General features: G+C 38.9%; 1 protein-coding gene across 5 annotated transcripts in view; it reads left to right on the plus strand.

Annotated features, from left to right (window-relative positions):
- The first annotated feature begins 912 nt into the window (after window positions 1-912).
- sema5a (sema domain, seven thrombospondin repeats (type 1 and type 1-like), transmembrane domain (TM) and short cytoplasmic domain, (semaphorin) 5A) overlaps window positions 913-24,614 on the plus strand; it is a 151,987-nt gene continuing 128,285 nt past the window's right edge. For 2 of the 5 annotated variants that reach the window (XM_037973211.1, XM_037973212.1), the window contains exon 1: window positions 960-1,437. The gene's annotated coding sequence lies outside the window, so the exon portion shown is untranslated. Of the gene's footprint in view, window positions 931-958; window positions 1,438-7,186; window positions 7,206-24,614 lie in introns of those variants that run through there. The other 3 variants (XM_017406745.3, XR_005232599.1, XM_017406747.3) reach the window with 3 other exon arrangements.

Consider the following 24,614-nt stretch of genomic DNA (forward strand, 5'->3'; position numbering starts at 1 on the left):
CCTTCAACTGACCAGAATCTGGAAGTTGAAGCCAGAAAGGGACCAACTTTTCCTGTCAGCTGGTTCCAGTACAAGTTTTAAGTCAATGACACAAACATGCCTTGGTAAAACAGAGGTCGCTCAAAGAGCTATCTACAACAGGTAAGATATTAATTGTTCATAACCTTTTCCACTCTAAAACATTTGAACCTCCCTTTTAAAATGATTTAAAGTCCTCATTCTGCAATCGTTCTTATTGCTGGTGTGAAATTAAATTCTAGGTGCTGTTTTTCCCCCGCCCTGGTGAACCTCTGCTCATCTTTACTTCTGAGAGGTTCAACCTCTAAGATGCCAGTTTTATACCCAGTCCTCTTACTGATCTGTTGCCAATTAAACTAATTAGTTGCAGAATGCTCCTCCAGCAGTTTCTTAATTGTACCACTTTCTTTTACTGCCTTTTCTTGCCCCTTACCCAACTTTTTGGAGATTTGCTGCTACCATCAAATTCATTACTACCACTTTTTTCCCCCCAAAAATGTACTTATTAGTTTCAGTATTTGATACATTTACTATGCTCCTTATTAGTATAAGGTTTATGAGATTTACAAATCATTTCATTCTGCTTTTATTAACATGTTACACAATTACCCAGCTTTGTCTGAACTGGGGTTGTGTTTTCAATCTCCCAAAGCCTGATGTGCAACTTTCCCGTTCTTGATATCTCAAAGCTGCATGCTGACCTCCCAGCCCAGCCCAGGTAAATTGATCCAATCTCAGCCGTTCCACTTGTTGCTCCAGAGTTTTCTGGTCCATATTTTTTGTCTTCTCCTCCACCTGCAGGACAGCTGCGCGTCGCTGCCACGTCTCTCCTCGCCTCTATAGTGGACGCGCGAAAGTGGAGGGGGGGCGCAGTCCTCTGCCAACAAAACCCTGCTCCTGAGCTGCGCAGCTGTAAGTAGAGGCAGCTTTGTGGAGCCAGCAGCCACCTCCGCTCCTCTGGCTGCGTTTTCTGCGCACAAGCACAGGAAACTTTCGCGTTTTAAAGACGCCGCTGCCTTTTTTTTAAATCTTTTTTTTTTTAATTATTATTTTTATTTCGTCCCACAGCATTTAAGAGGGGAGGCAGTATCGTGCGTGGCGCAGCGCGACAGTCAGTGCGGTGTCCGGTTACAGCGAGCCGTGCGCCGAGGAGCCACCGGCGCACAGCGCTTCCCCCCGCGGGGCACAAATAGCACACCGGGCTCCGGAGGGACGAGCCAGAGCGCGCAGGAATTTCTGCAGGGAGACACAAGGAGTTTTTTTTTTAAATAGAGGTTGAATTTTCCAGAGACGCACCAGCACTGAGGATATTCCATGTTCAGCTCCTCTGTAATTCCTGCGCTACCTCACTCCTCTCACCGGGACAAGACACGCAGCTTCGCTCCCTGCTTCATGAACGGGACTTGGGCATCTCACCTGGTAAGAATCAACCTTTTTTTTTATCTTGACTTGCGCACTGGATATCATGTCTTTTGACTTTGTAATACTTGGCACAGACTTGCTCTTTTTTTTCCATTTTACAAATAAAGATTTTGAAGCCAGTTTGAGACGTCTTGGAGCACCACTTCGTGAAGACAGATTAAATTCTGTTGCAGTGTGAGAATGTGCCAGAATCCAGCAGCAAACACTCACCAGTCCACATCCCCACAACAACCGAAATAATCAATTTTCGAAGTTTTGTACTCCTGGCTCTTTAATTTCTGTCCACATGGTGGTGCTCACAGAGTGCAGTCATGATCAGGTATCAAAGAGCTAAACTATTTATTTTGCCACACTCACAGCTGTGTTTGTCTTGTCTTTCCTTCCAACATCTTCATACTGGAGGTCCTGGTGTCATTACAAACAGCTTCAGCGGGTAAAGTTCACTGTAAAAGTCTGAGTTTGTTCATGACTTAATCAAATTTGGAGGAAAAAAAGCATGCCAAACAGCAGAGTTCTAAAAATAGCCTATTAGAGGCTTTAACTGATAAATATATGCCCTCATAAAAGTATATATATATCAGAGGGTATATATTTGGGGGCTCTTGTATTTATAATTAACTTTTAATTCATTTTCTTGCTATGCGAATCCCACATGATTCATATAGTCATAATTATCAGCTGCTCGTGACTTTAAACACTGAAGTAGTTTCTAGTATTTAAAGGTCAAAAACAGATTTTTTTTTTCATGAGGAACTGATTGTAAGCAGCTAAACACTCTTATTTTAAACCTGTTTGCAGTAATAATATTTGAAATAGCTGTGCAGTCGGAGCTGTCCTTGAAGGTTTTAACTTGTGGATTTGTAAAGCCATGAAAAAGTTCAGAGCTTCACTGTAAATCCCAGCTTATAAAAGCAAAACTCTTTAAAAAAAAGCCTCTGGTACAGCATTCAGTGATATATTGGTGTAAAAAAGTTATTAGATCTGTGAAGAGACAATATGTTAAATTGGATGCGACAGGCATCCACCAGATATAGCCTACGGCTTTGTCCCTCCAGCAAAATTCAGATTATATGATTGAAGGAACTTAATTGTTTACTCGATCATCAATCCACTAATGTTTTACAGGCCTGAGGCATGCATCTGTTAGAAAACAAGCAATTTTTAAAACTATTATTCATCCACTGTGCAGAACCCATCACACCTTTCTATTTCACTGCTATTCAAAAGGTTTGTGTCTGATCAGATCATCTTTGATTAACACTTCTTTTGATTTTGAGGTCTCAAATATGTGACAAAGACTTAATTTACTCATTCATCCCATCCCTCTGTGCTTAGAGATAATAAGTGACCCTCGCCTGGATGGTGGAATTACTTTAGACTCGCAGCATCCAGGCTTTTTATTGGACTTTGAATGGTAAAATACCTTTAAGGGTGGAAAAAAAGGAGAAAGAAACAAAAGAGGAGTAAGGTTGTGCAAGTGTTGAGCCAGGATATTATGATTTGATGCCTCTTGGCAAAAAAACACTAAAGCCAGTTTATATCATATTCTTTTAGGCAATTCAGTGTGAAGGAAAGAACAACATTCAACTAGTAGAAAAATGTAATTTGAATTTCCATTAAGGCATTGTTAAAGAGCTATGAGAGCTGTGATGAGCATTTTGAGACACTTTACTTGCTGAAAAATATATAAACTGTGGTAATTAAATGGATATTGTAAGAGAGGAAAAATTTAGCATTTTAATAAGAAGTATGCTGTTGTATTAACAATAAAACGTACCCTCCATCTCTATAGATAAGAGGAGCATCATGTAGACCTACAGTATGGAGATCAGTAACTTATCCTCAGGTACAGTGACGAGCCGTGTTTGACCAGCGTCGCTGATATTTGCGTTGTGACGGGAGTTCGCCTGAGCTCTGACACCGGCACAAACATGGCAATTAGCCTCATCCAAGAGGACTCTGATGAAAACGACCCCGCCGGCCTCGGAGGGCTGCATGGTCACCATGGAAACCTGCAGAATGACAAGCTCATTGTTGTTGACCTTTGTGCTTCGGCATCCCAACGGGGGTCCGGCCCCGCTGGGAGCGAGAGTAAGAGGCATAATCATGCACGTGTAAACTAAACAGTCATTACCCTCTGACCCCTCGCTGCTCTTTAGGACCCCTTTTGGTTACTTATTTATCTGACACCGGCAAGATGGAAGTTTTAGGGGAGCCTTTGTCTGCAGATCACAAAAGATCTGAGGTTATTGGCTGAGAGTTGCATGGGAGCACTGATTTTACAGATTCCCCTCAGCAGATGATTTATTGCTCTTATGTGAGTAAACTTGGAGATTCAAACAATAGCTGGAGTGGCTTACTGTTGTTCCCTGCTGTTCTTTGTTCTCTCACTTACCCCAGGGGTATTTATGCATCACAACTACTTTGCCATTATCTAATCCCTCCCTTGTTCTTGCTGCCACTTCTGCTTTTAAGCATCGAGAGAACCATCCCATGTGTTAAAAGACATAGAAAAGATAACTATTTGCGTTTCTGTTTAGTGCACCCCTTTTGGGGAGGTGGTTTATGGCTGTTTCAGCCACTGATGCAGATGCATCCCTTATTACCACTACATAGCAGAGAAAGTTGCCAAGGTGTCAGTAAACATTTTTTTTATATTCTTTTCATCTCTGCTATTGTCAGTCATTTAGCGAGATGGTGTGTGTTGTTGCTATGGCAACTCCAAGGTTTCCCACAGTGGATTTTAGACCTGTCCGTCACAAAGGAAATGAAAGTTTTTCATTCACAGCACTTGTTTTGTTTTGTGTTTTTACCATGGAAGTGTCACGAAGAGAGATTGTGAGAAAGTTATCAAGTGAGGTGACATCTGTCGTGTGTCTGTTGTTCATTTTCACGAACTCGCTGCCGAACCCAAAGTGTTTTGCGTCTCTTCCCATCATGGTCAGCTGTGAAAGGTCTCAAGCTTAAAAAAAGAAAAACAGACTGCAAGGAATGCAAAATCCTAGCTGGAGTAAAGTAATTATAAGAGGAAACGCATCCAAAATGAAGGCAGACACGTGAAAAAAGGTTGAACTGACAGAATAGGAGCTGAGGTGCTCACGTATCAGACAAACACGCTGGCAGCAGTTCTCTGATGGGACGTTTCCTTGTAAAACAGGCAGAGGAAGGCGCTGTAATTTCACACTGCATGTTAAACAGGCAGAGAGCAGATGTAGGAAACAATTTGACTCTCTGGATGCACTATTATTTCTGCCTCTTGGATCTGAGAACAAATGTCTGCAATTTGAGTGAAACGTCCGGCTTGATGTCGACACGTTGGTGGGAATTATCTCAGCTAAGCCCTCCGTCATTTACCGACTCTTTTACACTACATTAGCTGTGTCCCTTTCTCCAGTTCATCCTCAAATAGCAAATAAATTTGTCTTTTACCCATTACATGTGCAAAGAAGGAAATTGGGAGACTATTTGTGGCACGATTAAATAATAATCCCTAAAGCTTCTTTTTTTTTTTAAACCAGGGATCAAGTCAAGCAGATGTTTGAAAGGGTAAGAGATGGATTCAAACTTCTGGGATAACAGGAGAGGCAATTATTGTAAACTTTATAAGTTGAAAGGTGCTTTCACAAAACACCAACAGACAAGATTTAGAAACCTTCTGGCCATCTCAGTGAAATTACTAATTGGTCAATGTTGCACCTTTGTGCCGCCAAGCAAAGTAAGGCGAAAACAGATTTCTGCAACTGCTCTGCAGTGATGTAAATTTTGTCATAATTTTCTGCCCGTTAAGGTCTGTCAACCCTTTCAGCTTGTGAGGAGACTTACTGCTGTCAACATTTTGTTAATTTATCACTCGGACCACAAGGACAAAAAAACAACACCTAATTTCTGGTGAGAAATCACTCAAACTTTGTTTCTTTGTTTTGTCTTTTGACTGGACACTTAATAAATCAGCTCATCATGAAAACTGCAGACTTGAGTTGAATGCTGTGGAGCAGCTGAACTATGGACAAGTGCACACAAATGCTTGTCTACACCAATGAATCCCAAAGTTGGGGTTGGGACCCCAATGTGGGTCACCCAACACCAAGTAGGGGTCCTTAGATAATCTTCAGATATCAACCTACAATTTAAAACCTAGTTTTTGATACATTTGCACCATAATTGTGACAGAGAATTGAAATACAAATCATAAATTGATTTTGAAAAATAGCATAATGGATGTTGGGTCTTTGTGTTGTTTTTATCCTCATATTTAACTGGGTCAGTACCTTTTTTGGATGTTTAAACAGCCAACAGATGGGGGTCACACACCTTTGTCACTATTAATTTATGGGTCGAAAGCTGAAAAGTTTGGGAACCACTGGTCTACACGGATCGCTGAAAAGTGTGTACAACTACTGTATCTTTCCGCCCTTAGTAACAGAGTAGTAACAGTCAACATGTGAAAAGGCAAATGTGGTGTAGTAATGACTTACGCTCTGTGTGACCACACAGAGAAGATTGCTAAACTGAGTTAATTCATCATGTTTTGAAAACGATCTATCATACATTCAAAGTGGTATTTCACCAGGCTCTGACTTGTTGGAGAACAACATTCACAGATGTTCTCAGCTTCCCCATGTGAGTCGCAGAGATCCTGTTGCTTGAGTTTTGAACATGTTAAAAAAAACTGTGACAACTTCTCTCTTTAAATAGTCACAGAGTCATCATGGGCGTCTCCAACTTGTCTCTGTATTTTGAGACCTGCATTGTAGCTTTCCTCTGACAGAAAACATCCAAGGAAATTGTTCTAGTCTAAAAACTACGCATGATGAATAATAACTTTTTAAAAACTGTCCCACATCTGCCTATCTTCAAGAAAAAACGTGTACTCCAATGATGTCGGCAGCCGAGGTGGGTTCAAAACGGGCTGAGTTGGGTATGATGTTGGCTAAGGTGGACAACAAAATAATGTGCATGGCTTTGAATACAATTTTGCCAGCAGTGCACAAAAAATCCTGATTTTACAAAAACTGGCTGTTCAAAATGCTCATTGGTTATTTGGTTGGTGAGACAGCAACCCAAAGTTGACGTATTTTCTCACAATTTTTAGTCACCAACTAACTAGTCATCAGTGAGATGCCACCTGTGGTGTGTTAGCACTCTGCGTCAACCCAGCTAAGTTCTGCTCCTCACCTCTTTTGGTTTCTTTGATGTTCGTTTTATTTCTGAAATCTCATATCTATGCTGGGTTCGATTAGTGATTTGTGAAGAGTCACTGGCAGCTTGAAGATGAACTGGTCTTTGCAGCCAATTCGCCGGACGGGTTTTGTGAAACTGCCTGAAGCTGGTTGTATGTTTTCTCTCACTTGTATTAGTGTGATTTTGGTGAGGACGGAGGAAGGGAGAAGAGCGCAGTGGCAGTGAGAGGGTGTGATGAGGCGTAATGAGTCGGGGGGAGAAAAAGGTGAAAAGAGGATCTGAAAATGAGAGACTGAGGGGGGAAGAGGTTCTGCTGGTCTTTGTTTACAGACTGATGGAGTGCCACGGAGGCCGTTCGAAGGGTGAAATGAGTCATGAGTTTTCTCCAAGCGCGCATGCAGACTCTCAGAGGGAGAAACATCCCTTTTTCCCTCCCCTCTCTGGGCTGTCACCCAGCTGTATTTCTCACAAAGATGGATGACTTTGAAGCGCGAATGAGAGGTTTATTTGATGGCAGCGCTCGGCTCGTATATTTCTCTTTTGTAGGAACTTCTTCTGTTCGTGCTGCAGCTCGTACCTCAGAGGTGAGAGCGAAACTGGACTGCCTCCTGTGAGAATTTAACACTCTTTGCTATGTATAGCCACAGCTAAATTAGCAGCCAGCCATTACTGAAGCAGGGACAGTCACATGTTCTTATTTGTGTGCCATTCATTGTTATTGCCTGCCATAACAACAAGAGGTGATAATGTTTTTGCTTCTGTCTGTGTGTGTTAGTTTGTCTGTAGTGTTAGCAAAACATTTCATGAAGCAGTGGACAGATTTTATTGAAACTCTGAGAAGATAATCATTGGATGTACATCTCCAGCTGGCTAACCTTTGGAGCCAACCCAATTCAATATGGCTAAAATGTGGTACTACTACTGCTACTTATTGCATAAATCTTTTGCAATAACTGTTAAAATCAACCCTGTTTGTCTGTTATCAAAAAAATTCATATTCCACTATTTACAAGATTTGTCCAAAACAGCTACAACTTTGTCATTTCTCAACAAGAATGAGGCGGGCGACATACATTCCTTCAAGGAATACTAGGATTTTAATTGTGTTTGTTTGAGGAAGAGGAAACTATTGGACATAAAAATCTTTCTTGGTTTCTCCTCACTGGAGTTACATCATTGCATCTTATCTCTAGTTGAGCATATCATTATAGGATAAGAAGCTCTTTTGATGTGATCTGTTTAGAGCTTCATCTGTTGCGGCAACACAAACAGAAAGCTCTAATTTGATCAGTGAAAGGATATAAATACAGAAAATCCTTTAATCTTCGGCAAATGAAAACATTTATCTATACTTTGAAATATTACGGAGAGCTTATCAGAGCGAAATCCACAAAAAAAATAAGAAAAAATCAAGTTGCAAGATGCTCCTCACAGCAGATGAATGAGAAAATAAAATTACAGAGCATGGTGAATTCCTTTCATCCGAGCTTATGTGAAAGTTTGTGATAACATCTAAAAGATAAAACGGTCCACTACACGTAGTTCAGCCACACAGAAAAAAATAAATAAATGAGGGAACGGCAGAGGGATACAGAGAGAGATGAGAGGCGAGATATGGAGCGGGAGAAAGAGGAGGCCGATAGAGGTGAAAAGATAAGAACTTTCCAAGACAAAGAGGGGAGATGTCTGCGTTTTAAACGGAAAAATAAAGGCTGGGAGGGAGAAAATGAAGGAGATGGAGATGGAGATGGAAGCGGTGATACGTGGAGTTGTGAGCAGCAGGAAGAGCAGGTTTGGGGAAAATAACTGTATAAGGAGCTTTTCTCAAGAGGCGTCCGTCTAGTCGGTCCCTGGATGCAATGGTCTGTTGGATTCAGCTGTCAGCGCTAAAGGTCCTTGGAGAGGGAAAGACAGACGGACGGTAAGAGAGGATGGCAAGACGGGCAAAAAAACAAAACACCAAGACAGAGAACTGAAATATCTCACTTCCAAATTATTTTTTTACATTGACATTTTTTGCATGCTCAATAAAACCTCCCCCAGCCAAGTCCTCTCACTGTCAGCTCATACAAATATCTACAAAATCAAAGTTCAAATGTGGGTTTGCTCACCTTAGTCACTGGTAATTTGGAGACTTTTTTTTGCTTAAGTAGGCTGTTAGAAACAGTATGGGTCTGAACTTTTTTTGACAGTTCTTTATGCTTTTAGTCAAATAACACTCTTTATTTTAATTTTTCACACACAAAAGAAACTTAGCTAAGTTTTAAATGAAGATTGTTCCTGAAAGTGCACCCTTTCAATATTAATAATGATTAAATCAGTGGTTTCTATGATTTTTTTGGCTTTAATACGAGACTGTTCCATTTTCCTTCTAATCCTCTGCAAGAAAAAAAAAGATTACAGAAAAAAACTGATAAGAAATTCATACCACAGAAGTTCTTTCCTGCAATGTTAATAATCTTCTGACCCCTCAAGGTTTATTCTTTGACCTTTTGCAAAGCTTAGGTTGGATGATGTAAAGTATCAGACTGTATTAAAAAAAGAAAATAGACTTTCTATCTCTCCAGAAAATGCTTTTTATGCATTATGGCATTAATCTAATAATGTCATACGTAGCGTTAGCCAGATAAAGCCCAACTTTCCCCTGCTTCTTTTTACACAGTAAACACTTAGTTTTTTAACTTTTAGTTTTCTTTGCTGGTGATTGTGTATTTGTACTTACAGTAAGAAGCTGTATCAAATACAGTGTGGAACTTTGTTGTAGCTGAACTTTTTTTTTTTTTTTGAAGACTTACTGTTCTTTGTTCTCTTTTTGCTGGAGGTTTAAGAGGTCATGTGGAGCAATAGCTAAATATAGGCTACCACTTCCTTTGCATATGTATAATTATCATTTTTTTATACTTATTTGCAGCTACGCTTCTACTATCAGTAATGAAATGTGAGCTAAAGTGAGAAACAAGTAAATTAGATGTGATTTTTGAAGCAGCAATTTAATGACGCAGAAGCATTTTTACTGAAGAACTTGCAATTAACTTTTATGTAATGAAAAAAAAAGTGAAGAAGCACAACCATGGCTAATGTGCTCCTTTATGTGCATCCACTGATTTCCAGAACCTTTAAACACACCAAAACACTCTGCAGACACGAGACTCTCAGGAGTCCTGCTCTTTACCAGGCTGTGCTCAGCACAACAGTGATTGTGTAGTCTACCCGCTCAAAGACACAAAGCTGCCTCAGTTCTGATGGTGAAGCCACACGGTGGATGTGTGGTCTGATCTAAACCACCAGCAGTGAATAATAAACCACTTGTTATTCCCTCTGAACATTATTTCAGTCTTCCTTGAATAAACTAACAGGAGAAATGACCCCCTGAGTTAAATACTGTCTGCCTCCACTGAGTACCCTATATTACAGCTGACTTGACTTTGATTTCTTTCGGTTAAGTAGTCATTTGGACTTGAATATTGCCCTGCACAAGTGGGAGTTTCATTTTAAGCGATGTTGTGTTATGGAACATTAAGTCCGTCCAGGTACTGGGCTTCAGTGATAAGGATATAAGCTGCTGTAAAAGACGATGGACTAATTCTATTACCAGCAGTGTCCTTTATTACAAACACAGAGCTGGGTGGTTAATAGGGGTTTGGGTTTGCTGTTCATGAAACATGAGAAAGTCTTTATTCTTTTGCTCGGGTTGTGTTGTGTATCTGAGTTCACCAGAGAAGTAGACTTTGATCGAGTGTTGAGCACACTCTTGACCTTTTGCTTTTTCTTCTGTGTTGGTTTGAAGGAAAAAAAACTGGTTGTATCAAAAGTAAATGCATAAATGCTTCAATATGTAAGTCGTTATGTGAACAAATGATACCAAAGTTAGAATTGGTGTTAAAAATGTGCCATACATTGATATTTCTTATTTAATTTTAAATTGTTTTAATTTATCTTCATCTAAACACAAGCATTATTGTAAAACTCCTCCAGTCCAGTAGCTTGTTGAACCTCCTTTAGCAATCATAAATTGAAGAAATTGTCTCCCGTTTGACTTTATTAGCCTCTCGTAACATTTTATTGGAAATTTGCCCTACTCATCTTTACAATGATGCTTCGGTTTGTTGAGGTTTACGGGGATACATTTATGCCAGCTTTCCTAAGGTTCCATCACAGCATTTCAGTCTGAACTGTTGCAACTATGACTGCAAAATATGTCAAAAATTTATCAGTATTGTAACATTAGCCTGCACAATATCCATATTACAATGGATTCCAACGAATCGCAGACACAAGTTCAAAGTTGATTGGAGGTGTTTTGGTTATGTGGCTGCAAAATAAACCCAAACTATCAGACCTTCATCATGGTTTTCAAAATTTCGTTTAAAAAATGTGTTTATGCTGATAAACAAAGAAGTCATACTAGTTCGATCTTTTTTTCTGATTTGTACTGCCATGAACTTTAACATTTAACAAGCCAACTGCAGAGAATAAAATGTGGCTCCTGGGTTTTTTGTGAATTTTCAAAACATTACGCAGGCTGACCTTGGGATGAACTTATTTCAACATCCACGGCTGGAAATATTGGCAACTGTCCTGAGTTTTTTACACTCGTGAATAAACTTTAACAAGTGTAAAACACTTTTGAAATGCTGGAGTCTGAATAGTTTGGAGATGCTCTCTTAACACTTCCTAGATTGATGTGCGGCTTCAAATGTTTCTTGAAGGTCGTTGCTGATGTCTTTCTTTCTTGGCATTGTTTTAACACACACCAGTATGCTTCAGAGCAGCAAACTGCCAAAATGTCTGCATTTATAGATGGAAATGTTATCACTTTCTAGTAATCGGATCATTAATTACATGGTTTTAATGTTTTTACATCACTATTTTAGCATTCTCTTAAGTAAATAAATTAATTCAACATTCAAAGCATTAAAATATGAACTTCATATTTTACACACTTAATTTTAACAATTTTATTGGAAATTAAGTCACATATTGAGCCATTTATGTGTTGTGACATTTATTCTGGCAGTTTCAGTCCTCCGTATACTGTGACTAAATCTGACTGTTTTAAAGATTTCTTGCTCTTTAAGAAAGAAAATTCAAAGAAACACCAAAGCAACTAAAAACCCACATCACCAATCTTGAGACGCACGTTGTGTGCTTTCGTGTTGCACACAGAAGCTTTAAACCCTCCAGCATCACGCAGTGCAGGCAGGGATTCAACTGAGGAAAAGAAATAGAGACTGTCAGATCGCAAGGAAAGTAAAATCAACAAATAAATCCTCAAGAAGAAGCAAATCAGAGTCAGCCAAGGCTGTAACGAAAATATCTCTGTGTACACATATGAGGTATATTAATAGTCCTTCTGTTTATTTCACATGCAGCTCAATTGTTGGGACTTTGGGGGGGTTAGCATAGAGGGCAGACCCATTGAACGGAAAGTCTCTTCTTTCACAATCTCATAATAGATTTGCTCCTGCTTGTTGACCCCAGCTTGACGGGCTTCACCCTAACTCTGACCCCAGCTTTCCGGCTGCCTTTTTATAGGGAAATAAATGCATAAGAGAGGTGCACAGATGCATAGGAACCATTTTACTGTCTATCATAAACTAAAACGAGATAGGACAGCTGCTCTTTAAGAGAGATAAGCTCAAGTCGGTGCAGACAAATCGATGAAGAACGGGGATAATTTAGTTGAATGAAATCTCTACAGTTGACTTAATTATTTGCAGAGAAGTAGAGTGAGGGCTAAAACTCCCACACAGAGGCTTATACCTCCTCTGGACTGGCCCCGTACGGAAAACATTGTTGCAGTGTTCTTGTTGTCATTAAAAATAGACCTCTGCCCTTATGAAACCAGGGCCCCACAGCATTCTGATCCATTTTGTTCTCTGTGCTGCTCCCCAAAGGTTTTCAAGGTGGGAAAGTACTTCCCATGCTGCAAATGTTAAGGACAGGAGGGGGTCCTGCAGGGTTGACATCTTTTTATTGACTTTAGCAAAACACATAAAAGAGCGAATTGTTAGAGATCATCAAGCGGCAGTTTTCCAGGAGGCAGTTGTCCAGGAAAATCTTTTTCTTTTGGCTTTAAATATATCTGCTGGTGTCACAAGAATCATACATTTTCAAAGAAAGATCTACACTTTTTTTTTTTTAATTTCCCTTGATTTTATTATAATTTCCACCCTCTTAATTGCTCTGCGCAAGAAAAGGTTTTTGTTAATACAAATATTATATTTATCCTCAGATTGGAGTAACCGTTTTGCGGCCGTTCCACTGATTTGAGGTCAGAGTGCACGGCATGAATTATGCAAAATCCCTCGTTTTATGGATTAAGCGGCCTCAATCAACAGCAGATTTTACACCCAGAAGCCATTTCAGCTCTTTTAACACCCACAGCAGCAGTGGCTGGTTTTCTCTGCACACAATGAAACCTTCTGTAACATGTCATTGTCATCAGCGGAGCTCCACACCCACGCTGACTCCTTCTGCCCCCCTCCTCTGGCCCCCATTTATCATAATTAACACTTTCTCATTTGTATTTCAGGTTTCTTCTTGGCCATTGTCTTAAAACAATTTGTGTTTGTTTTGGGGGGTGGGGGTGGGGGGGTTGTACATCCTTGCAGTACAATTTCTCACCCTTTGACATATTCAGGGAGTGTTTCAGGTTTAGCTGAACCAATTACGGCAATTGGCAGATTACAGTGAATGTATTTAATCTTTGATTCTCACTCCTTAGTGCTGCGGTGTGAATTGATGACATTCGGAGTTCTTGCTGAACTTTTCAGGAGCTGCACAAGCTAATTAAGTGCTGGCAAAATAATTAAAAATACCTGATAAAATGTTTCAAACAGATCCATATTTAGCTGTTGCATGTTATTACTTCAAAAAAGAAAAAGAGGTCAGTGATGTTAATTACAGTATACAGTTGTGAAACTTGCCTGTATTGATGTGGGGCATCGGTGTGAGAATTTCCCCTGTAGAAACGTTTTATGCTTTTATTTCTGCCTCGGCTGCATGTCTGATTAGGTGTCAGTTTCCACGCCGTCTGTCACTCAAACATCCACACACAGTCGGCTGCGCTCTCCTCACACAAAAGAATCCGACTTTGACGGGATGATTAATGCAGATTATCCAGCTGTATCCGTCGCTGGAAAAGAGACAAAATTTGCTCAAGATTTATGTTTCTACATGAAATGTTCTCACAGGAAGCACTCGAATTTATAGGAGGATATGTTGTGAAGCAATGCAACAAAGTCGATATAAGACTAAAGCCCTGCCCACTCTGGGATGGTTTTTGTGAATATGTAAAAAGTTTTTTATTTTTGCAGCCATGTGTCCACGATCCAAAATGGAAAAAAAATATTGAAACACACCCTTTGTTTTTATGTGGACAACCTAAACACAATGTTGGAGACACACTTCTAACAATAACACTACCTTAAACAGGGTAGAGCAAAAACCCTTTATTGGTAAACATAAAAATCTAAGGCCAAAAGGGTTTTTATCACCTAACTGAATTCTCTACAACACAACAAAAACAAACACAGAAAAATACCACAACATAAATCCAGTATATGTTTAAAAAAAACTTGGTGAACAGGAATAGTTTTAAAAAAACAGACACTTGTGTACAAATAATTTAGCCTGATATGCTTTGAACACTAAGGAAATCCTTCCCTCCAGCCGTCCCTCACTGGATACTGGGCCTGAAAAGAGTCCTTTGTCTGCATATTTGGACTGACACGACTCCCAGTCAACAATCTCACACTCCTGCACTTTTGTAGTTTAATGTGACACAGAGTAGAAGTTCCTTTTGGTCCATAAAAAGGATTTGGTTCTTGCTCTTATATTTGCCATCCTCATTCTTTTTTTTTCTTCTTCTTTTGACTATACAGTACAATATATACTCTTCCCTCGTTAGCATATGCTCCGTATCCTGTTTCCTGTTTCTGCTGTATTTTGAGGGCATTGTTGCAGCATCACATACAGGCCTGGCATAGTTACTGCACTTTTGGATCAAAACACTTTTAGAAATGCTGTCGTGTTTATGAGGATACTTTTTCAACTCATGTTTAAGTGTGCCCTCTCTGTTCATTCTTTTAAGAACACGGTTATTTTCATTAGCTTTGAATTTCAATTATTACCTTTGGTTTTTAAGTAATTTTGCCTTTTATTCACTGTCATATCATCAGTTTTATTTTATTTTTTTGATGATTTTAGTGTTTTTGGCTACTCATGTCTTTGTTTTGGCTGTTTTATGGTTTTATTATATATCACTTTGGTCAACTTTTATTGTTTTTAAATGTGTTCTGTAAATCAAGTTGATTGACTGATCTGTTGATTTTTTAGAAAGAGCAAATGAAAAGATTGTTCATAAAAAAATATGTTCCTGTGTGGACAAGGCCTAAGAAGTTGCTGTGTTAAAGTTAAGCACACCTGGAGGCCACATGTAGATTATCCCGCCCACCCCCACTAACATCCCAAGTTGGAAAACTTCACAGTCATCATTATAGCTGAGGGTGAAGGGGATCATTAAGTCATTATTTATGTGCTTTCTGCTGTTTTATCACCTCCAGACACAGTCTCACAATGCAGACACCCACACTCACAGCCCCAGAAGAATAACATAATTGTTTGAGGCAGCCAAAGGGGGTCACGCCTAATCGAAAAAGTGCCGACATTAACAGTCTGGGGCAGCTGCAGAAACCACTCACCCACCTTGTTGTTGTTTTTTTCTCCCTCTTGGGCTTGTTTGCACCTTATTTAGGTTTATTTACATGGCGCTCCTCGAATGAGCCTTCACGTTCACATTTTCTCTTCTCTGAAGTATGAGGTAGCAATAGGGGAAGTTTTTACAAGCAATCTCCTCTCTACAGTGGTATAAGTTTGCTGGATGAGTTCAGTTAAAAGTGTGCTGCAAACTGAGCATTTCGGTCATGTTCTGCTTCTTCCTCTGCAGCTTTATTTTGTAAAAGCATGCTGAGTGTCACAGGTATTTTTATAGGAGTTGGTTGATTTCAAGCTGAGCATTTTTTTGAACAAGCGACAATTCCAAAATAGTTTTGTCTGTAATAATAATTATTGCATTCTGCTAAAGGCAAAGTGGTGATAAGGTTTATGTCTGTGTGCGTGTGTCTGTTTGTCTGTAATGTGAGCAATGCATTTCATGAACCAAAGGATGGGTTTTATTGAAATTTTCCAAAAGTAATCATTAAATGTACATCTACAACTAATTACCTTTTGGAGTTAACCATGTTTAAGATGGCCACCACAGCTAAGTGATAAAACAAAAATGGCTATAACTGCCAGTTTTACAGATACTGATTGTAGTTTGTGTTAAACAGAACCAAAAGAAGTCATTTAGGGGTGAAAATGGTGAATTTGATGTTAAACAGACCTGCTTTGTGTTGCACCTGGAGCTGTGGCTCCAGAGTCAGCTCTCTGGACACTGCAGTCTCAGAAAATCTCAGCACTGCTGTTTCCCCTGGTGTTTCCTTTCATTTTTCTTTAAAAGACATGGGGGAGTGTTGCTTTTCCAGCTGCGCCTGACCACTGCACCCCCGAGTTTGTCCTCCTGTTATTTTCATGTCCTGATTCAATTACATCTGTGGGACCGGTCTCCAGATACAAGACCCATTGGCCCTGCAGTAAGGCGAGGACATGCAGTCTTATGGCATGTGGTGGGTTATTTATGGAGCTTTTTTTTTCCTCCCTTCAACTCCACTCCCAACTTCTTTCACACCAACTGTTTTCTGAAGTGCTCTATATATACTCTTCTTTCCTTCTAACTAAACTCCATGTTTTGGTAATCCTCTTCTTTCTCCTCCTTACTCATCGCTCCTTTTGTTCCCGCCTAACCTCTTTAGCACCCCTCTCCTCTGTACTCCATTTTCCTCCAGCCTTGCACCGTTCCCCAGTTTCACCACAGCCAACCTCCCCTCCATCTTTTGTGCCACTATTCTTTTCATTATTACCAACCTCTCTCCACTAATCCACCTCTGGTGACCCTAAACTTGACTTTCTCGTCTTTTAGCTCCTCTCCTTTGAAGAGCTGCTCCGTGTCAGAGTGAAGGACGTTGATTCACTGAGTTTTACTCTTTAGGACAGCTGAGCAGCTTAGTGCTTTCAGTAAAATACTGCAAGACAGGCATGTACACAGAAATTCATTCATCATTGTGGACATTTGCACAAGTGTGTGTTCACACCTTTAAGCTCGACTGAAAAGTGTAAGCTCAAGCCAGACAGAAGCAGGAAAACCCACAGGAATGCTCAGATGAAGAGTTATAGGCAGTTAGAAGGCATTTTCATTCATGTATGCATTTAAATTTGTTGCAGAATAACTGCAACATGTGATTGTTTTAGATTGTTTAACCATCCTAAGTCCCACCTTCTTACTGAATTTACTGCCAAAAAGATGTTTTAAAACTCACTAAACACTGAAAAAAGAGAAAAGAAAAAAAAAAACTGGATAAAATTTTTTATTAGTCAACACTTAATTAGCACCTTTCCTAATTTGTTGGGCTTTTATTGAGTCACAGCAGACAATTTTCACCCACTGCTGGAGGCCAAGTGAAAATGTTTTTTGTCTGTCTGTTTTTGTGTGTTTTTGTCTGTACTGTTAGCAAAATTTCTCAACTGAAGGGATTTAATTGAAACACGGACTGGATTTACAGCTACAACTGATTGAATTTAAAATTTAAAGTTGAGTCCAAAAGTTGGCTGTGGGGACCACCACTTTAGGAAACAGAAATTACTTAAGCTGTACTATAGCTAAATACAAAAAGTAGCAAACCGCTAGTTAAAAACTCTAAGTACCATAGGAAGACAAGAATAGAGCAAAAATACTCAAGCTTTCGGAGGAGTTGAAGAAATCTCAACTTTATTTCCAAGGGCAAAATATTTGTAAATAAAGTTAAATAGTTACAAAAGCCAAATGTCATAGCACCCATCTCTAATTGAGCTGAACGTTTTGATATATGAATTGCTAAAACTGCAAGTGTGCAGAAGTAGGTAAATTGCACAAAATGTATGGAAAAATAAAAATGCTGAATCAGCAGTCACACAACAAATAAATAAAAGCAAAAGGCTCTAAAAAGGGTAATTTATGCAATGAAGTCTAAAAACAGGCTTGTGCTCATTGAAGACGCTGCACGTACACATAAAATGATAATAAGTAGGTCAGGTACACACTGAAAAGGGACTTTTTAGTAATAATGGATACAACTGGGTCAGGTAGACAACTGAGGTGGTAAAGAAAACACACACACGCACACCTGCAGAAACATCTGGTTTGGGCCCACAATAAAACCCAGATGGACCCCAAGGGGTGGTGTGTCAACAACAGCCGAGACCACACATTAAATGCATGCTGTGTTCCTCCAACCGATTCCTGGGGATTCAAAGCAGTGAGGGGGTATTAACCAGGACCACAACCTGTAATTGCCATCATAATTACACAGGAAGGCTTTTGCAAATTAATATACGCCATAATTCTGGGGGAAATTTAGCTCAGTTGACCAAAGTCTTAAGAGCTCAATGTCTTGTTAGCCTCTTGAGTGCTGTTAGCGTGTACGTGTGTGTGCTTGCCTTATGAATATGAATTATGAGGGCAAGTTCACTTTTTACGTTCATTTTAGCAGCACATAAACATAGAGCATGAATATGAATATTAGAGTTAAAAGCGATGAAATTTAGCTTTGATGTTGAGCCATCAAAGGGGTCCTGAAGCTGCACGGTTCAGAGGGGCAGTGTTGCACCGTACTGTATATTTAGCTGTAAGCTTAAAGTAGACCTGTCACAGTTATAGACACATGCCTTCATCTGTCAGGGAAAGTGATGTAGCCGTCACTGCTGAATAGACAGTTTGTTTTCGCTTCAGGATGGCACTCTGAAGGGAGATATGATTGTGTGTGTGCGTAAAAAAAGAAAGACCACAAAGCAAATAGCAAAACAAAGATTGACTTTATATGTTTGTCCCTTTTGTGTACAAATGTGTCAGCTCGTCCTTGTGCAAGCCTTAATTTGAGCGAGGAGAAAGCACACAGCTCCTGGTCCACGCCTTCCCCATTAAAGCCTGCAGCTATGAAGGCTCAGGGAGCTAATATCGGCCCAAATAGAGACTACATCTTTGTATTTTTATTCAGGAAACCTTTGAGTTCTCCCCCTCCCCACAAAACTCATTAAACCCCAACACGAAGCAGGAAGTTCACACACACCTGCACTGCTGCTCTATACCTGCTGACACATGCATTCTTAAAACAATTATAAACCATCTGCCCACCTCCTTGCGGGTCAGTTTTCAATATCCCTATCTTTGTAGTTCTACATAGACGGAAAAAATGTTAAAGATGTGCTGTGTTTGTGATATGTGGCAATTTACAGCTTTACAAGTCTATTTGATGTGTGGTTTGTCCTGACAGATAGTAATTTTGATCACACGCAGTTCTTTTAGCCTCGAAGACAGTCGGGATGCGCGTCTTCCCTCTAATCTCTGGTGCACTATCAGGTTTTTTTTGTTTTGTTTTGTTTTTGAGGGGAAAGCGATGACACATGATCAAAGTGATTTCTGTCTGCTACACGACTCATTTGGGTCAATTAGAGGGAACTCATTATGTGTTGTCAGTGTTTTGGGGGCCAAGTGACACTGCACCCCAAAGACTTGCAATTATCTGTCAAAGTGTGACAGCCTCAAATTTTCACAAATGTTTTTATAATTCAGCTTTTTTTTTTTTTTTGGAAACATGCCTTTTCATAATTTAAAAAACATTAGTTTTTTTAAAAATTTAAAATAATTTTTTTTGTATGTTCTTAATCTAAAAGGATGTTATAAATACATAACTTTGATCTATTATTGTTTGTTAGAGTCACCACAGGTGAGGTGATGATTCTCTAAAGAACATTTTCTTTTATCACAAATAACAAATAATATTTAAACTCTTATTACTATTCTCTTTCAGGTTTTAGTGTTGAATTTCTTATTCGCTTTGAAAAAGGTGATATTGTGCATTGCCAAACTAAACTATTGATGTTTCACCCAACTGGTGTTCTTACATGAGTTGAATTTTGAATAGTTTCACATGTGCCAATATGGTTCTACTTCTAGGCCAGTGGTCTAATCGTGGTCCACGAGGACCACTATCCTGCACATTTTAAGTGTTCAACACAGCAGCATTCAATGGTTCAATTACCTCTAAAGAATGCACTCAAGTTCTTCATAAACCTGCTAATCACTCATTCATTCAGAGCCAGTGTTTTTAGGATAGTGGCCCTTGAAGACCAGGATTGGTCACCGTTGTTCTAGATTAGTTACCTAGTGCTATTTGGTTCCTAACTGGTTCTTTTAAAAATCACTAGCAAAAAAGTGATTTCAGCCAGAGAGGCGCTATAAAGCCAGCTCATTACATAATTTAAAACACTCTTCTGGTGATGTAATCCAAATTTTTGTTGAAGATTACAGTTCAGAGACAATATTTTCCACAGACCACAAACTGTGACTTGTTATCACTTCAAAAAGATATCTTATTGTTAGTAATCTAATTGTTTTAAGCCACATATGGTGTTTGTGAAAACTCCTTTACATACTGTCCAACTAACATTTTTGATCTCTGATTGGTCTCTATAAATGCAGATGCAAACACGAGTTATACATGACAATTCAAGCATTTATAAACACCAACTGGTGGTAGTAAAAGTCCTGGCAATGTTTAGAAATGGTGTTTCAAAATATTTTTTTAAATTCAGTTGAAAACTGTGATTGTAAAAGCAGCTGTATGTGGTGAATTGACCAGAATTCATTACACAGTTGGCCAAAATAATGCAAACAGGAATATGCAAACCAATGGGCTTGTGTTATTCGAATGGTAATTTGTGATACCAGTTAAAAAGTTGTCTTAAAAATAAAACTAACTAACTCAATGCTTTTAAACATGGTGCCCACATCATTATAATTGGTTATTGGTCTCTATAACCCTTCTCCCAGCCTCTGATGAAAGAGTGTTGTTGCTCTCATTGGTGCTGAGATAGCAGCATTTTTTCTTTCCTGGAAGTGGTGCTTTTGGTAGTGGAAAAATAACTAACATAAACAAGCAATGGTCTTGGTTTTGCAATGGGCAAAACCCTTAAGAAAGCCTTTAACATTAACATATGACAGAGTTGCTACAAGCCTAAATGTCAGACATATCACACAGAGTGTACATTCACTGCATACAGAGAAGTACCTTTTGTTTATTCTGGGAAACAGAAACTAATTTAGTGTTTAGTTCAGTTGGAGCCAAGGACCAACTTCTTTGACAGAACAACAAACTTTCTTTCATCATAAAATTAGAAACATGTCTTGAAGCACCACAAAAAGCCAGAAGAGATAAGCCATTATTCAAATGGATTGCCAGAACTGAATCTAAAGGACTCATGCAAACCACAAAGGCCCCACCCTGCAACCAACGGGAGCCACAAAAATCAGCTGATTTTAATGTTGTCATTGCTCTGTGCGTTTTGGAGCAGGGATGCCCAACTTTAATGTCTTCCTTCCTGATAATGGCTCTGTTATCTAAACTCAGCATATCTGCTGGCATCGAGCATCAACTTGATATCATTGCTCATAAATTTTAAACATGCATAATGCTGCCGTGCGAATCTCACTTGCATCGTGTAAGACTGCATAGCTGTGATGTTCTTTGGACAAACTTCAACCTTGGGGCAGACACATCACTTCTAACTTGTCTAGTGCACTAACACCCACACGATAAGATGACTTCTGCTGTGACTCTTTTAGACGAGATGGTGAGAACATGGCTTAACCTCAAAGTGTACTCTGCAAGCAAGAGCTACACTTTTCAGAGCCAGATGCACTTTGTATAGTGAATTTGAACAGGCCTAAGTTTCTTCCAGACTTTCTAGCATTGTTTATTTTTTTGCCTCTGTGTCTGATACATCAGCAAGTGAAGGGACTGTTCACACAATGAAGCATTTTGTGTAAAGTAACCAAACAAATGGGAAACTGCATCACTTTAACAAGGTGGTGTCCACCACATTTGAAGCCCAGCTAGCAGACTGTGTGAAAATACCTTCATAAACTATGCTATAAAAGTGCTTTATGCATTTCTCAGCCTAATTACAAGTTGTCTGCAGCCATTTGTCTGACTCACCTGAGAGGAGTCTCTTTGTTTTTCCTCAAGAACTGAAACTGACATACCAAATTAATGCTGCACTGTTTTCCCGTAGTGTTTTCTCTCCTTAGCTGCTAAAAGTCCATCAATAATAAGACATATGGAGCCCATCCTTAGTAATATGAGCTTTCTGCAAATGGCATCGTCAGCAGTTCCCATTACCCTGTAAAGGCCTGTACCTTCAGATTAAAATTCATTCACTATAAAAGCCCATTCATAGCTGGATGATTCTGTGTTTAATGCAGATCTGTTGCATCTGGCTTAAAATGATCAGTACTGAGGCTGAAACTAATCTGATAAATCAGACAAGTGCACACACTGGATTCCTGAAACACTGGGATCTCATCTTTGCTTTCTTTGCACCTTTCTTGTCCATTCAATGTGACATGTTGGTGTTTTAACAGTTTAGCATTGATTAATTGTGCAGTTCACACTTTCAAGGAGGACAGACTGCGCTGATCAGAAAAAAAGAGCCTATGGGCAGAATTATAGCACAATAAGATGAGATGAAGGGATTTCCATGAGCTTTAGCTTCCTATTTTGCCTTTGAGGTTTGATCTTTCTGTCCACACCTACAAGCATGTAGCAGCTTCTCAAATGACCTCATCCCCATCGCCATGCTACCAAAATGTGCGGAAAAGCTACAAAAACATTTTCAAGTTTGGTCGATTTAATGAGGATAGTTGTTCAAGTTGAGTTTAACAAGTGCTGCCATTGTTCACATCACCACAAGTGTTAAAATGAGAGCTGAACTCTCATTTAACAAGCATTTCTTCGTTGGCATTTTGTCAACCTGTGCTCTATTTCACTGCTTTTCATGGCCTTCCATTCGGATGGTATAGAGAAACTCTTCCTCCACAAAAGACTTTGTCAAATGGTTAATGAGCACATGGTGAAGGACAACCTGGCCGTTAAGCCCTAGGACCTAAGAAAGGAGATAATGACATCTATTGATGTGTGTTAGATAATGATACGTGTGGTCTGAAGCGCTTAAACTTTTGCAGTAAAATTGTTGTGGTGATTTAAGGATGTGTCATCTTCAATACTTTATAAATAGAGAGTGATTGGCAGCTGTTATTGCTGCACAGTGGAGGATGGCATTAAGGTTAACAGGTATTTTCAGCATGGAAATAAATACAAAAACACAGACTGTAGAAATAGTCAGAAGATAACGAACAGCAGTAATTGAACATAACATGTGGTTTGATGGAGGTCTTTTGGAGCAATATTTATAAAGCCTAAAAAGATTCATCCTAAGAAGAAACCAAATCAAAATGTGGACCTGTAAGCTAACTTGGTCAGTGTTAACCCTACCTTTTTTGTACAGTCACGCTTTTTTCCTGTTGCAAAATTTGTGCTATTTTAAATACATCCTGGTCTCTCTCATGTGGGGAAAAAGGGACACAGAAGGAAATGCAATTACAGGCTCTGTGCAAAATCCTAATCACCAGGTCCTGGTGTTAAAAGTTATCCTCTTTAATGTGTTGAATTTCAAAGCCACAGCATTTTATTCACTCACCCACATCTTGGGAAAATGTAAATAAGCTTATTAACCAGACGTTTTTAGTATGAGCTTCCTGTGACCTCAAGAAAAGGATGTTATTCAAGCGGAGTCCCTAAAGATTTACCAGTAGAAATTATGTATTTTCAGTGAATGAGATTATTGAATTTATTATCCCAGTAAATTTGAAAAATAATGTTGTGACATATATAGGTTGTGGTTTTGTTGTGTGTGCATGTAGGCTGTTAACTTTTCTGGATCTTTTTCAGTAAAATGCTCATCTTGTTTGGCCCACTTGACCTTTTATGGACTGAAGTCACAAAACCACTTTAGGAGAGTTCACTTCTGTTACTTTAAAATAAAACAGCAACGAAAAAAAAACTCCAAAAACAGCAAGTTATAGTGTAGGCATTAAAATTAATTATTTAGGATTAGTAGTTTGATCTTGTTGTAAGTATACTGCTTCACAGTGTTAATTCTGCACACTGAAATTATTCAGAAAATAGAAATAGACTTTTATAAAACCCCCAAAAAAGAAAAGATCTGGATGCCATGAAAGATGTGACTTAGATAAATACTAAGGCAATATTTTCTTTTTTCCTTTTCTTTTCTTTTTTTGCAAACAGTATAAATCCCCCAAATTATATCATTTCTCTTGTAAGTCTAATTTATTTATGTCAGTATACATCAGTTCTTCCATTTTAAGCTTGAATTATTTTATTGTTATCAGCCCAACAATAAAATGAAATGAAAAGTGCATTGGCAGAACAAAATTTGCAATCCCTTAACAAAAAAGCAATTACAACAACCCCAGTAAATAAAGTAAAAAGACTTTAAATATCTATATAAGTTCAACACCAAGTGGTCAGTTAAAAAGTATAAATACTAATGCAGAACTGATTTTGGGTCTAAAAGTGCATAAAAGTGCTGAATTGAGAATAGCTGTTCATTGATCTGACAGCCCAAGGAGAACAAGTTGGAGGCAATTTAGGGCAAGTAATAGGGTAATAAATAATAATAGTTACCTCAGGCAGGTGATGGTAATAGGTGAATATAAATATAAATGCAGTATCCAGGAAAAAAGAAAAAAAAAATGTTTAAAAAAAATCTTAACTTTGTCAACAAATACATCAGGAAATGCTGAACTTCTGCAGATACATTTTTCCATAAAGAAAGAATATATTAGCATATTTCTTCCTCCACAGTGTAATTCTTACATAAAATATAGAAAAAGGTGGGTGAATTGCAGTGTGGGGGGCAAATGTTTGAGCCTAAGACTCATGATTTACTTTATTTACTTCTGTGATAGCAACATTAGTGAGGAAATGTACATTGAA

The sequence above is a fragment of the Kryptolebias marmoratus genome, linkage group LG21 (genome assembly GCF_001649575.2).
Source record: "Kryptolebias marmoratus isolate JLee-2015 linkage group LG21, ASM164957v2, whole genome shotgun sequence".
Lineage (NCBI taxonomy): Eukaryota > Metazoa > Chordata > Actinopteri > Cyprinodontiformes > Rivulidae > Kryptolebias > Kryptolebias marmoratus.